This window comes from Mauremys reevesii, linkage group 3 (genome assembly GCF_016161935.1).
Source record: "Mauremys reevesii isolate NIE-2019 linkage group 3, ASM1616193v1, whole genome shotgun sequence".
Lineage (NCBI taxonomy): Eukaryota > Metazoa > Chordata > Testudines > Geoemydidae > Mauremys > Mauremys reevesii.
This window is the reverse complement of record NC_052625.1, coordinates 45,841,218-45,854,115: the sequence shown is the minus strand read 5'-3', so window position 1 is coordinate 45,854,115 and position 12,898 is coordinate 45,841,218. Positions and strand designations below refer to the sequence as shown.

At 43.7% G+C, this 12,898-nt stretch overlaps 1 protein-coding gene across 4 annotated transcripts in view; it reads left to right on the top strand.

The window, feature by feature from the left end:
* The window catches only part of LOC120401235 (centromere protein F-like), a 181,117-nt gene that overhangs the window by 134,002 nt on the left and 34,217 nt on the right, over positions 1–12,898 (top strand). The window contains exon 1 of one of the 4 annotated variants that reach the window (XM_039530937.1): positions 9,282–9,402. The exons of the other annotated variants lie outside the window; for them this stretch is intronic. The gene's annotated coding sequence lies outside the window, so the exon portion shown is untranslated. Of the gene's footprint in view, positions 1–9,281; positions 9,403–12,898 lie in introns of those variants that run through there. 4 annotated transcript variants of the gene reach the window in all.

The window sequence follows — 12,898 nt, the reverse complement described above, 5'->3', positions numbered from 1 at the left end:
CTGAGAATGTTTTACTTGTTGATATGGAGCTTTGGCATGAGACCCCTCCACCTATCCTGTCGTCTTCCACCTCTGCCCACTTCACATTCCTTCTTCAGCTGCACAGATAAGAGTCAGATCTTTCCTTGTTTCTGTCTAGCTTGATAGTATGTGGTTTCTTAAGCCAGAGAATTAAGGGTGGGCAGTTTCCCACCAATTATGATTGGCACAGAAATGTCATTAATTCCAGTTGGATGGAGTGGGGTGTCTGCTTTCAATATGTCAAAAAGCACAGTGTTTCTAAAGCCGTGGTTGTCCTGAATTTCTCTGAACCAGACAGTGTTTGTCAGTAGCGTGTCCCTTATGATCTACCAAGGCCTGCATACATTTTGAAGGTACCTTTTTTTAATATGCTCAGAACCTGGGAAGGGTGGGCACAGAATGGGGATATTCCCCACCTATTACCCCAGCACATTAAGAGAAACCCAGCTTATTGAATCCATTTTTTTTTTTGCACAACGATCTAGCCTAACTACCCCATACAGCAGGGTGTGCTTTATTGTCTTGCATACCTCAGTGATAACTGTCCTTACCATTGATTTTTTTTGTAACACCAAATTGATTACCCCACTAATTGGTAGCAAACTGGTGGTGTAAGATTCCATAGGGCAATCACCACTTGTTTCCCCACTGTAAGGGCAGCTCTCACCTTGCTGTTCCTGTGCTGGGGGAGCGGGCCGAGCTGACCATGCAACTCTAGCAATGAACTTCTGCATCTAAAAAGTTCTAGAACCACTGATTGTCCCACCACCCACTAGACAGGCTCAAAACTGCCACTCCACCAAATGTGGTTGTTCCATGAATAGCCTCTGCATTTATTTTCCAGTTATCCTCAGTTGACTCTTTGAATGCTGAGTCTTTGGGAATATAGCACTAGAATGCCTTGCCAGAGTGCAGCACATTTTTGCCAATACATCTCAACGCTATGCAGACGACATGCCAGCAGAAGTGGCAGAGTGTAAAATGCACTTGACCAAAATAGTTTTGGCAGTGTCACCATGACAACAGAATTTTTACCACTGCCACTTTCTCGTGCAACTTTTTAGAGAGACAGGCTTGAAAGTCTTCACCTAACACTCTATATTATATTAATGAGCGTGATAAAGTGAAAGAGTTTGGAGGTTATATGACTCTTTGGGGGATTGTTGTACATATAGCAGTAGCTTCATAAAATGGAATCTTAATAAAACAATTTAATTATGAACATTTGGAGAATCTGCCTATGTACAGTTTACAAATGGTTTGATATTGGGGACCCTGTGTCAGATTGCAAACTCCATTTTGAATGTGGGTCTTTTAGCTTCTGTTTTTTTACCTCCATCTTGGACTAAAATTCCAAGTGGTGAGGGCCTGGGGCTATCAATGATAGGCTGTGAAACTTTGATGATCATTTAAATGGAGCACCCTGGGACAAAGCAAGGGCTACTATCCAGGCTAAACTAGCTTTTCACCATCTAAATTCTAGGAAAAGCAGCAAAGAGTCTTGTGGCACCTTATAGACTAACAGACGTTTTGGAGCATGAGCTTTCCTGGGTGAATATCCACTTTGTCGGATGCCCCCACGAAAGCTCATGTTCCAAAACGTCTGTAGGTCTATAAGGTGCCACAAGACTCTTTGCTGCTTTTATAGATCCAGATAACACGGCTACCCCTCTGATACTTAAATTCTAGGAGTGATGGTAACTAAGCAACAGAATCTGTGGTCAGGTACTTTCATTAGCTGATGAGGCTGATTGGGAGTCACCTGACAAAGAAGGGGGAGATAAGAAAAGAGGGTTTCTGACGAATCCTGGGGAGGGAGGCAAGGAGAGAAAAGACTGCAGATACTCCATGATTCAAGGGAGAAACCATGTGCATGAGGACAGAGAGAGGAAGAATCCTGAACTAGAGGACTCTGACCTAAAACCAAAGAATGCTCTAAGAGTGGTGACGAAATTGAGGCAGGGAATTGTGTAGAGGGTTTTATTATTTTTTTGTTCAGATCTGTATACTTCTTGTGCTTGCTAACAGAGTGTTTTTTGGGAACCCTTGTAAAGTCTGTGTGTCTGTGTTCAACTACTACCTATCACTGAAGAGGTGAACTGTGTACCTGGAGTGCTCACAATGTAGAAGCTCTGGGAAAAGGGTGTGTTTAAGTCTGCAGGGTCAGTGCTGGCCTGGGGGCTTAAGACAATTAGGTTGTGTGGTCCTGTAACTGGGAAGTGGAACTAGGAGCCTGGGCCCTGGAAGTGTACCAGCAAATCCAAGGGAAAAGGCAGTTGCTGCAGCCTATTCAGGTCAAGGGAAGCTTAAGAGCACAAATCAAGCATATTGGGACCCAAAGGCAGCAGTCTTGTGAATGTCCAGCAGAGGGAGCCTTATCAGAGCTGTGACTGATTTTAAGAGGGGATAATGGTTGTAATTGCTCTTCATCTCTGTGTCCTTTGTGTATAATTCTTTAAGTTATGAGTTTTCTGAAATATTAAACCTTGAGTGTATATATAAAATATAAGCTAATTGTCTCTTTGATAGAAGAAAGAATTTAAACAACAACCCAATATCACTAGAAGTGAAAGTACAGATTCCAATATTTATTTGAAGGTGTGGTATTGTCATCTAGAATCACATTTTTAGTGATATATCTTTATTATGCCTAATTTTATATTCCTTGAGCAACCAAAATTGCCATTCGATGTGCACTGGGGGCTCTTAAAAATGTCGGATTGGGCCCTATTTGTTTCTGTAACTAATTCCTTGTACTTCTAATTCTCTTTTAAGCAGGAACAAATCTGAACTTGAGAGAAGTCAGCAAACATTGATTACAGGAGACTTATCACTCAGGAGGACCCCACAGAAGAATTTTTCTGCTCTTTTAACACCAAATCAAAATCACAATGATCACTCCCCCTCCCCCCTAGTATGCAACTGAATAAAATGTAAATTCTTGTGAAAGTACAGGTCATTCCTGAAAGCATAAAAGAAAACAAAAGGTGAATGAAGAAAACAGCTGACCATGTGTTTGGCTTATAATCTGTTAATGTCTATAATTTTCCAGTATTTGAAAATTAATTCCCATGAGTGACTATGTAGGAATTGAAGTGAGCATACTTTGTGAGTCCAAGACTATGCTTTGTCTTGATTCAGGGGAGGTACAAATGCAGATACTAATATGGACGTAACACACGCATAGGCGGCAGGTTCGCATAATTTTTGGTGGGGCCCAAAATGGTGGTCCCCCCCCACCCTGTAAGCTGATATAAAATGAAGCTACAATGCGTCAGCACCACAAGATTACAAGGGTCAATTAAAAGTGGAAAGTCAGAAGCAGCACTTGCCTGCTTCAATATACGGTATTATATTTTGTTGCACCTGTTGTGACAAAGTGGGAATGTTCTTAATGTTTTCTCTGAATACTGTGTGGGTGCCTCAGTTTCCCCTGCAAAGTGCCAACTGACGGTGTTGGGGACAAAGAGATCAGGTGGCCTCCTTGTCCGGAAGAGACACAGAGGCCAGATGAGGGAGTGTCAGTTTGGAGCTGGCTGGGGAATCGGAGAGGCCCAGAACTTGGGTCTGGGCTCCCCACCCCCCAAGATGGACCTGACTGAAGGGTCCTGTTTTCTGTACCTACAAGCTCTGTTTTAGACTGTATCCCTGTCATCTAATAAACCTTCTGTTTTACTGTCTGGCTGAGAGTCACATCTGACTGCGGAGTTGGGGTGCAGGGACCTCTGGTTGCCCCAGGACCTGCCTGGGCAGACTCGCTGCGGAAAGTGCATGGTGTGGAAGGGCATGCTGAATGCTCTGAGGTCAGACCCAGGAAGGTGTAAGCTTCTTGCCCTGGAGACAGTATGCTAAGAGAGGAGGCTCCCCCAGAGTCCTGACTGGCTTTGTATGGAGTTGTTCCAAAGCATCCCAGCATCCCCTTCCACACCATGCGCTTCCCGGAAGTCTGCACAGGCACTGACACTCCCTCCTCTGGCCTTTGTCTCTTTTCCAGGCATTAGGAGGCCACCTGATCTCTTTGTTCTCCAACACCTTCAGTTGGCACCTTGCAGGAGAGTGGCCCAGGCCATCAGTTGCCTGGAGGCAGGGTTGCAGCCATTCTCTGTGAAGACGGCATCACACTGGCCCTCTAGGGCTTTACAACAATCACACCCCCTTATCCCACCATCTAGAGCCTTAAGAAATGCATTGGGGAAACTGAGGCACACAGGCAGTATTCAGAGAAAACACCTGTATACGACCAGTTACATACTTTGAAGGGTGTAAAATAATCAAATATTGTGCTAAATACAATGATACTCCAAACACCTTCAGTTGGCACCTTGCAGGAGAGTGGCCCAGGCCATCAGTTGCCTGGAGACAGGGTGTCGGCCATTCTCTGTGCAGACAGCATCACACTGGCCCTCTAGGGCTTTACAACAATCACACCCCCTTATCCCACCATCTAGAGCCTTAAGAAATGCATTGGGGAAACTGAGGCACACAGGCAGTATTCAGAGAAAACACCTGTATACGACCAGTTACATACTTTGAAGGGTGTAAAATAATCAAATATTGTGCTAAATACAATGATACTCCAAACTGACCACCAAATTTAAGTTGCATGTTTTTCCCCTCAGGTGAGGGTTCTGGGGTGGGGCTGGGGATGAAAGGTTCACAGTGCAGGAGCGTGCTCGGTGCTGGGGGTGCAGGCTTTGGGGTGAGGCAGGGCTGAGGATGAGGAACTTGGGGTGCAGACAGGCTGCCCCAGGGCTAGGGCCAGAGAGGACTCCCCATCACCACCACTGGCAGCAGCAAGCTCCAGGGGAGGGACCCCTCCTGCCCCCCACGGCACACACACTCTGCACATGCTCCTAGGGCCCCTCTCAGGTCCAGAAAGCTCACTCCCCTCCCCTATGATGGGTAGTGGGGGGGGGCATAGGTGGCCTTCCATGTTGCTGCCCCTCACCATAACTTCACTGTGGATGGGGCTGCCCCTTGCCCAGCATGGGGCAGAAGTGGGGTAGGCAGGGTGGTGGCTGGCTATGGGACGGGGGAGCAGGGTGTCATAAAATTCACCCAAACCCCAGCTGCTCAGGTCTAGGAAGCCTCCCTCTCCCATCCCTCCTGTGGCGGGTGGGTTGGTGGGTGCTGGGGGAGGGGGCATTGCCTTCACATGTGGCTTCCTGCCTCCCCTGTGCAGCCTGCTGCACCTCACTGGGGGTAGGAGTAGGGGCTGGGACTGGGGCAGGGGCAGGGGGGGAATCATAGGGTCAAACTCTCAAACATAATAAAAAATCATAGGGTCAAACACTCACGGAAGCCCCAACAGCTGCTAAGGTGAGTGATGTCTGTCTCCTGGCCCGTTTGTGTCTCCTCCAGGTAGGGGCAGGAGAGGAGAGGGGAGGGAAGGGGAGGGGAGGCCCCCTCCACTCCCCTCCCCCTCCTGAGTGCTTCAGCAGCAGTTAGCATTCCTCTTATGCTAATGCTGCAGCCCTTAGGCTACGGCAGCAGCAGCAAAGGAGAGAGAGACGCGCTGTGCGCTCTCTTTACATTCAGGGAAGCTCCAGGGAGGGGGAAAAATCTAGCTCCAAATATTGGTGGAGCAGAGCCCCTGATTATGAATATTCCTGGGGCTTTAGCTCCAAGAGTCCATATAAGTTGGCGCCCATGAACACACGTACATCCTAACTAATTATGTTCTATAACAAAATATTCAGGTAAAATTTTCATTCAAAATAATTGTTTCTACCTCAGTACGTTTGGAACCATGCTAGGAATACAGTCCCTTTCTTATCTCATGGTTGCTTAACTTTGTGAGAGACAGACCTGTAACTCCCTGGGACTTTCCACTTATGAATTACCCATAAACCTCTGTTAGGGTGTTAGCCTGACTTTGTTCAGGTTGACACAACTGGCTTTGGGTTACATTTTATTTAGGCCTAACACCAGTGACAAGGTACCATCACACAATTTGCTTGAGTTTAGGGTTGTGAAATTCAGACTCTACAATATAAAACAAAAACACTCAGATTTCATGGACACCAAAAGAAGGTACTGCCAAAAACTTGCATTTGGCTACCTAGCTGGAGTTGGAGATCCCCAGTCCTTGTTCTCATTTGAAAGCTGAGATTTCAGATGCTTTTGGAAGAGGCAAAGCATTCTGGCTATGGTGTTCCTTGAGAAAGTGGCTGCTACAGTTATGTAGGAGTTAAAGTGGAGAGAAGCAAGATGTGACTTTAGGCTGAGATTTTCAAATGTGTGGTGAGTCCCATTAGCAAGAAGTTAGGTGTCCAACTCCCACTGATTTTTCTTTTGAGCTCCTTTGAACCTTAATGCCTGATTTTTAATTCATGCTACAAATGAATGTTAATGCCAGGGGAGCGATGGGAAAAAATTCTTCATTCAGGAGATATTACAATATACATTTGTACCCCAGGTATTGGTCCCTCAGTCTAGTGGTTGCAATTTCATTGTGGCACTGAGTTCCAGATCTCAGTTTTCAGTCTCTGAACGGTTCGGTTTTAGAAGAACTCCCGTTGAGTTGTTGTCTTAATATATCACTAGAGATTAATGAGGGCTGTTGCTTTTATCACCCTTGTCTAATATTAGGCATAAGAAATGGAAAGGGAAAGATTATGTATGAAATGAGGCAGATTATTAGCAAATATTCACTGTCAATTTGTAGGTTTTAAGTTTGAAGAACTCCAAGAACAATACAATAAAGAAGTTGAAGAAAGAAAAAAGCTGAGAAATATCCAGATTAAAGTATGGGGCTAGAGTATCTCAGCATTAGAATCTCATTTAATGTGTGACATGGAGAAAGGTGCAGTTCTTCAAAATTAGCCATATGATTTTTCAGGGAAAGTGGTAACATTAAATGTGCTCATTGTTCATACCATTGGGATTAAAGTGTAGATTTAAGAAGAGAAAGCAGGGGGTATGGTTAATTTCCTGACAGCATTTTTGAAAAGTTAGTACTAATTAGAATACACAAAAAGGACTTTTTAAACATATTGTTTTCATGTAAATAATCACACGACTGAGAATTTATCAATACTTAGTTATCACGAGGGATAGAATTTATATGGAATGTATATGTTTTTGCATTTAAAATCTGAAAATGATCTCTTATGTTTTCTGTTTTAAAAGCAAAACAAACAAAAAACCTAACTTACTCAACTTGGGCACAGTTGTTTTACCACCTTAAGAATATTTATACTACTTCAACATGCTTACATCCTTTCTTTAGGAAACGTGTACTGAAAACCTACAAACAAAATTAATGAAATACGTGTACAATCACTTTCTAGTAAATTTAGAAGTTGATTTACATGATAAACTCAGTGTAAATATCCAGGAATATTCCCATTACTGTTTTTCAGTAGGTGCTTCCTTTGTAGCACTTTTAAAGACTGATAGCGCTCTGTAGCGAGGCGAAGACTCACCGCTGTGGCACCTCCTGCTGTTCGTCTCTTTCCAGCCTTTGGAGCGCTCTCTGCCGGCGGATGTCTCGCCAGCCTCAGGCCCCATGTCCCTCCCAGACCCCGGTGCCCTTTTCCTAGGGGTTCTGCCCCAGCAATACCCCCACTCTCTCTGGGTTTCCCCTCCCAGGGGAGCTCCCAACCCTCTAAAACCACCTTGACTCAGTGGCTACTGCCAGTCATCCTCTTGCCCCAACTCACTGGGGCAGACCGTGGTCTGTAATGGCCACTCATCATTGGCCAGGGGTTAGGACCAGCTGCCTCTGCCTATTCCTGGGCTGCCCCTCTGCAGCACCAGGACCTCCATAGACCTCCATCAAGACCCGCAGCCTGGGGAGTTGCAAGGCTAGAGCTCCCCAGCTCCCCTTGCCCTTTCCCCCAGCTCTGCTCTGCTTCGGGTCCCTTGCTTGCAGACAGCTCACCCCTCTCCCTCCAGGGCTGAAGAGAGAGTCCTTCAGGTGCTGGCTCACAGGCCTCTTATCAGGGCCAGCTGGGCCCTGATTGGGTTGGCCACAGCTGTGGCTGCTTCCTCAGTCAGCTTCGCTTGGCTGTTTTGAAGCCCTGCTTTACTGGAGGGGGGAAGCTGCTCCACTACTGATGTCAGGGATTACATTCTTGTGAATTTTGGGGAGCAGTATTGGGGCCCTTAGTGCTTTAGTCAAAAACCCCATTCAAATGTTAGACATATTGGAAAACCAAGTTCAGTAAGTACCAATAGCAGCTTTTTTGTATTTTTAGAACAGAATGGTCTGATCCAGTAGGGCCAATGGTCCATCTAGCCCATTATCCTGGCTTCTGGATGGTGGCAGATGCTTCAGAGGAATGAACAGAACAGGGCAATTTATTGAGTGATCCCTCCTGTCATCCAGTCCCGGCTTCTGGCAGTCAGAGGTTTAGGGAAAGAAAAATATCTGATATTAGAGCCAAAGCATGTTTTTTGAGTCCAGGGATTTTGTAAAAGTAAGTGCAAATAAATGAGTGTCTCTCTCTTGTGTGTGGAATGATTTACATGTAGAATTCTTGCTAATGGGATCACCACACATTTGGAGATGACTAGAGCCCACAGTCTAAAATGTAGCTATATTTGTCCACAGAACACAAATGAGGATCCGTTCTAATGCACAGTAAGTCTAGAACGAAATACAAAAATGAATATTATGCCTGTCAACAGCTAGCTTGACAAAACCGATCTGATCGTGAGGAATGTGCAGGGAAGGTACCTCAATGTTAACTGATAGGATGCCTCTCTTAAAAAACAAAACAAAAAACTTGATATACTAAATATAAGGAACCACAGGTCAAACTTCTTGCCATTGAGATGCTGGCCAGCTTAGATATATCTGAACTGCAGATAGTACTCCCCCAACCCTCTTCAGCTGCCTGTGATGTTAATCAGCAAAGTATTCCAGTCAGTTGACTGCTGGGGGTATAAAAGCAGACTGGTGTAAATCATATAGTACTTTGTGCTGATGGACGATCTGTGTCGCGGACTCTGTTATCCAAAATTGCAACTGACAGCTTGACCAATTGCCCTATCTTATTTCCACCATACAGTAGTGAATTAATTCTCTTATGAATTGTCAGCTATGTAAAGGTAGATATGCTTTCCCCCACTCTTTTTAAATAGAAAATAAATCATTCTCATCCTCAAAGTACTAAGAGTCACAGAGAGATTGCTCGGCATCAGGCTTCTTCATCAGTGTTCTCGTGGCAACAAGAAAAGACACACAGCTGTCCTTCATCCAGCAGTCAAGAAACCCTTTAAAGAGAGGTTTTACTTCATCCCATTTTCCATGGGGATAAGAGGCAATTCCTAGTCACAGTGGCTTAAGATCAAAGAAGACAGATTTCAACAACAAGTTCCCTGAAAATTGTGGTAATTCTTCCGTCATCGAGCAGTTAAAAACACAGAACCAAGGTATCTTGCAAGTGTAGTTATAACTTTAAATCTACTTTGTAAATAAGAACATCTTATTTTTTTTAAAGAGAATTATAACCCTCTGTGTTTAAGGACTTCATTGAAGACTGTTTTATATATAAAAGGGGAGTAAAATACCTACTCAATGTGTAAGACTTTTGGAGATCTCTGGGTAAAAAACCCTATATACATGTTTATTAATTATTTTCTTGGTTTATAAAGTTTTTCCAGTATGAAAAAATTAACTGAGCTCAGAAACTGACTTGTTTTATTGTGTTTTGAATTTAATTCTTTGGAAGGTTCTGTAGAGTAATCTGTTCTATCAAGAAGTCATTTTCAGGAGATCCTTGCCTGCTTAAACTAGAACCATAGTAGAATGAGCATCTGGAGCTTCTTCAACTGAGAAGTCTTCTGAGCTTAAGCTCTCTAGTGTAGCCACTCTAAGCCGATGGGATAGAGGTCTAGAGGTCTCCCGTTGGCTTAATTCCTCCGGGCCCATAGCGGTGGCAGCTATGTCTCCTGTCGACACAGTGCTGTCCACACCGACGCTTAACTCTGTGTAAGTTATGTCGCTCAGGTGGGTGACTAATTTCACACGACTGAGCAACAAACCTTATGTCGACTTAAGCTGTAGTGTAGCCCTAGTGTCAGTGCAGCTGTGCAGGATACCCACTTGGAAGTCTTTGTAAACATTTAATAAACACTATAGGAAGAACCTTATCTTCAGCAGATAAGGTGACAGGTGACTTAAGGCCATTTCATGTCTTCTGCTCTGCCATTCTGTCTTTGGTCTTCAGATTTTCTGTCAGTAAATTTTGTTACCTTGTTGGAAGTGTTTGGGACAGTGTCTGTATCCTCCATTTTTTTTTCAGTGAATGGATGGGTCTCCTTTCTTAGATTTCTGCTTTAATCCAATTAAGCCAAAATCGTTGGCAAGTGGTCTTTGAAAAAGATCATTTTTTAAATGGTAATGCTGTTCTGCAGGACAGTTATCTCAATTCAAACACTCACCCTTTGCTTACTGTTAGTTGAAATGGGAAGAGTTTTCATTCAAGGCTTAGTTTATGTGCACGGTCACATTGTAAAGTTAATTGCAAACCTAAGATGAAGTTTCAGCTTTGGAAGCCTGAAGGGTTGGTTTGTTTGTTTGTTTGTTTGTTAGTTTGTTTGGGGTTTTTGGGGGGGTGTTGGGGGGGGGAGGAAGGGGATGGGGCAGGGAGAAGGGTCAGTGACCGAAAAAAGGAAAATTCTCAACTGCCATTGGCTGCCATCTGTTTGTTCGCAGATAGAGTACCAGTGGAATAGGTCCTCATAAAAGAATGATCAGATCATTCATTTCACATGCTAATAATCTGAAATTGATGACTACTGTTCTTCATGTGCAAAATTCCATTGAAGTCTGTGGAAAAGAAACTATAGATTCTGAGCCTCCCCAAACACACACACGTATATCATGAAAAAAACAGTTTTGATTTTTAGATAAGTGGTTTTAGTGATGTGAAAAAAAAGACCCTATATGATATTTACAAAAGGCCCCTTCCAAAAAGGGAGACATGCATTGAATAAGTTAAATGAACACTATTGGGTTAAATTTGGCCCCAAATATAGGTTTCTAATAGCTTTTCTTCAGAAGCAGCTTTTTCAAAACTTAAGACCAAATAGAAATGTTTTAATAATGTTTTAGAAAATTCCAGTGGAGGTAGTTCTTATAAACAAAGAGCAGTGATTCTCAAGCTTTGGTACTGGTGACCCCTTTCACATAGCAAGTCCCCCACCCCCATATAAATTAAAAACACTTTAAAATATATTTAACACCATTATAAATGCTGGAGGCAAAGCAGGGTTTGCGGTGAAGGCTGACAGCTTGAGACTCCCCCACATCATAGCCTCACGACCCCCTAAGGGGTTGCAACCCCCAGTTTGAGAACCCCTGACAAAGAACCTCTGCAAAATTTGTGGCCTAAACACTGCAGTGTTGTGCCAATGCATAAGAATAAGAAAATGAAGCTAGTAAAAAACAAAGTGAAACTGATCTACAGCCACTATCCAAGTTCAAAAATTAAATATAAATTGTGCCAACCAGACTTTTAAAGGCCTTTCAATTTTTCCAATTTGATAATAGATTTTTAAAATGTTTTTATATTGCTACATATTTAACCTGATAAGCAGTTTTTAAATAGTTTTTTTCTAATTTGCATCTTATCAAGTGTCTAATTAGAATGTGTAGGCTGCTTTAAAGTACTAATACTGTAAGTACAGTGAAACCCCGTTATAACGCGATGTTTGGGGTCCAAAAAATTCCATGGCGATAAATGCAGGGTCGCGGTATAGCGGGGTTTCAAGCTGGTCAGTTTAAGTCAGTGGTCCCCAAAGCGGTGCATTGATGTGCGCCGCCTAGTGCCTACTGCCCCTAGTGCCTAGTGCCTGAGCAGGGGAGAGAAGCCGCGGCCCCGTGCCTACCGGGGACAGAGAGCACCGGCGCCCACAGCCCTGGAGTTCTCTATCCCCAGCAGGCGCGGGGCCACGGCTTCTGTCCAAACGGACCATGAAATCAGGTCTTTTGTGTACTTTTATCCTATTCTATACAGATTTCATGGGGGAGACCAGTGTTTCTCAAATTGAGGGTCGTTACTTCTGTGCTGCCTTCAGAGCTGGGCTTCCAGCTAGCAGCTGCCACTCTCCGGCCTCCCAGCTTAAAGGCAGCACCGTCAACACCAGCAGCACAGTGGTAAGGGTAGCAGCACCACAACCCCTCCACAGTAACTTTGTGACACCCCCCCGCCCACACACACAATACCTTTTTGGATCAGGACCCCTACAATTACAACACTGTGACATTTCAGATTTAAATAGCTGAAATCATGACATTTATGGTTTTTAAAAGCCTATGACCCTAAAATTGACCAAAATGGACCGTAGGCCCCTACCAATAATATTCCATAGAGGAAGATTGACACCTGGTGGCCAATTGTGACCTTAAAGGGACACTGTCATATAGTTTAATATTTTCAGCCTAAACTGCCATAAATTCAGGGGAAAGTTACTTGGATTCTAAACTATCGCAGGCTCAATACTTGGGTAAACTCGAGTCAAGGATGAGAGTGCCTTACAATAAATTTGTAGTAATTAAAAATAACAAATATTAAAAATACGGGAAATTCAAAGTTAAGTTAAATGTAAATTGCAGCCCAACATTTATCAATTTGGAAATGTATAATTCAGGCTCTCAAACAACCTCAACTCTGCCTTTTCAGTGACTCTAGCCTCTAATCTTTCTTCCTGGAAAATGTGCCGTTTTCAAGTCCTTCACATAAGAGTTTGCGAGATAAGATCTCCATACTGAACTGGTGTTTTGATCAAGGGCTTTTTGTACTGGCTCCAGGACAATTTGTAAAAGCCAGTGTATTATTGGTTTAATGAACAGACCACTGCTATCCCTTTGCAACTTTTTTCCCTTCAGTGGTTATCCATTTCCACAGTTTGCTGACGGTGTGCA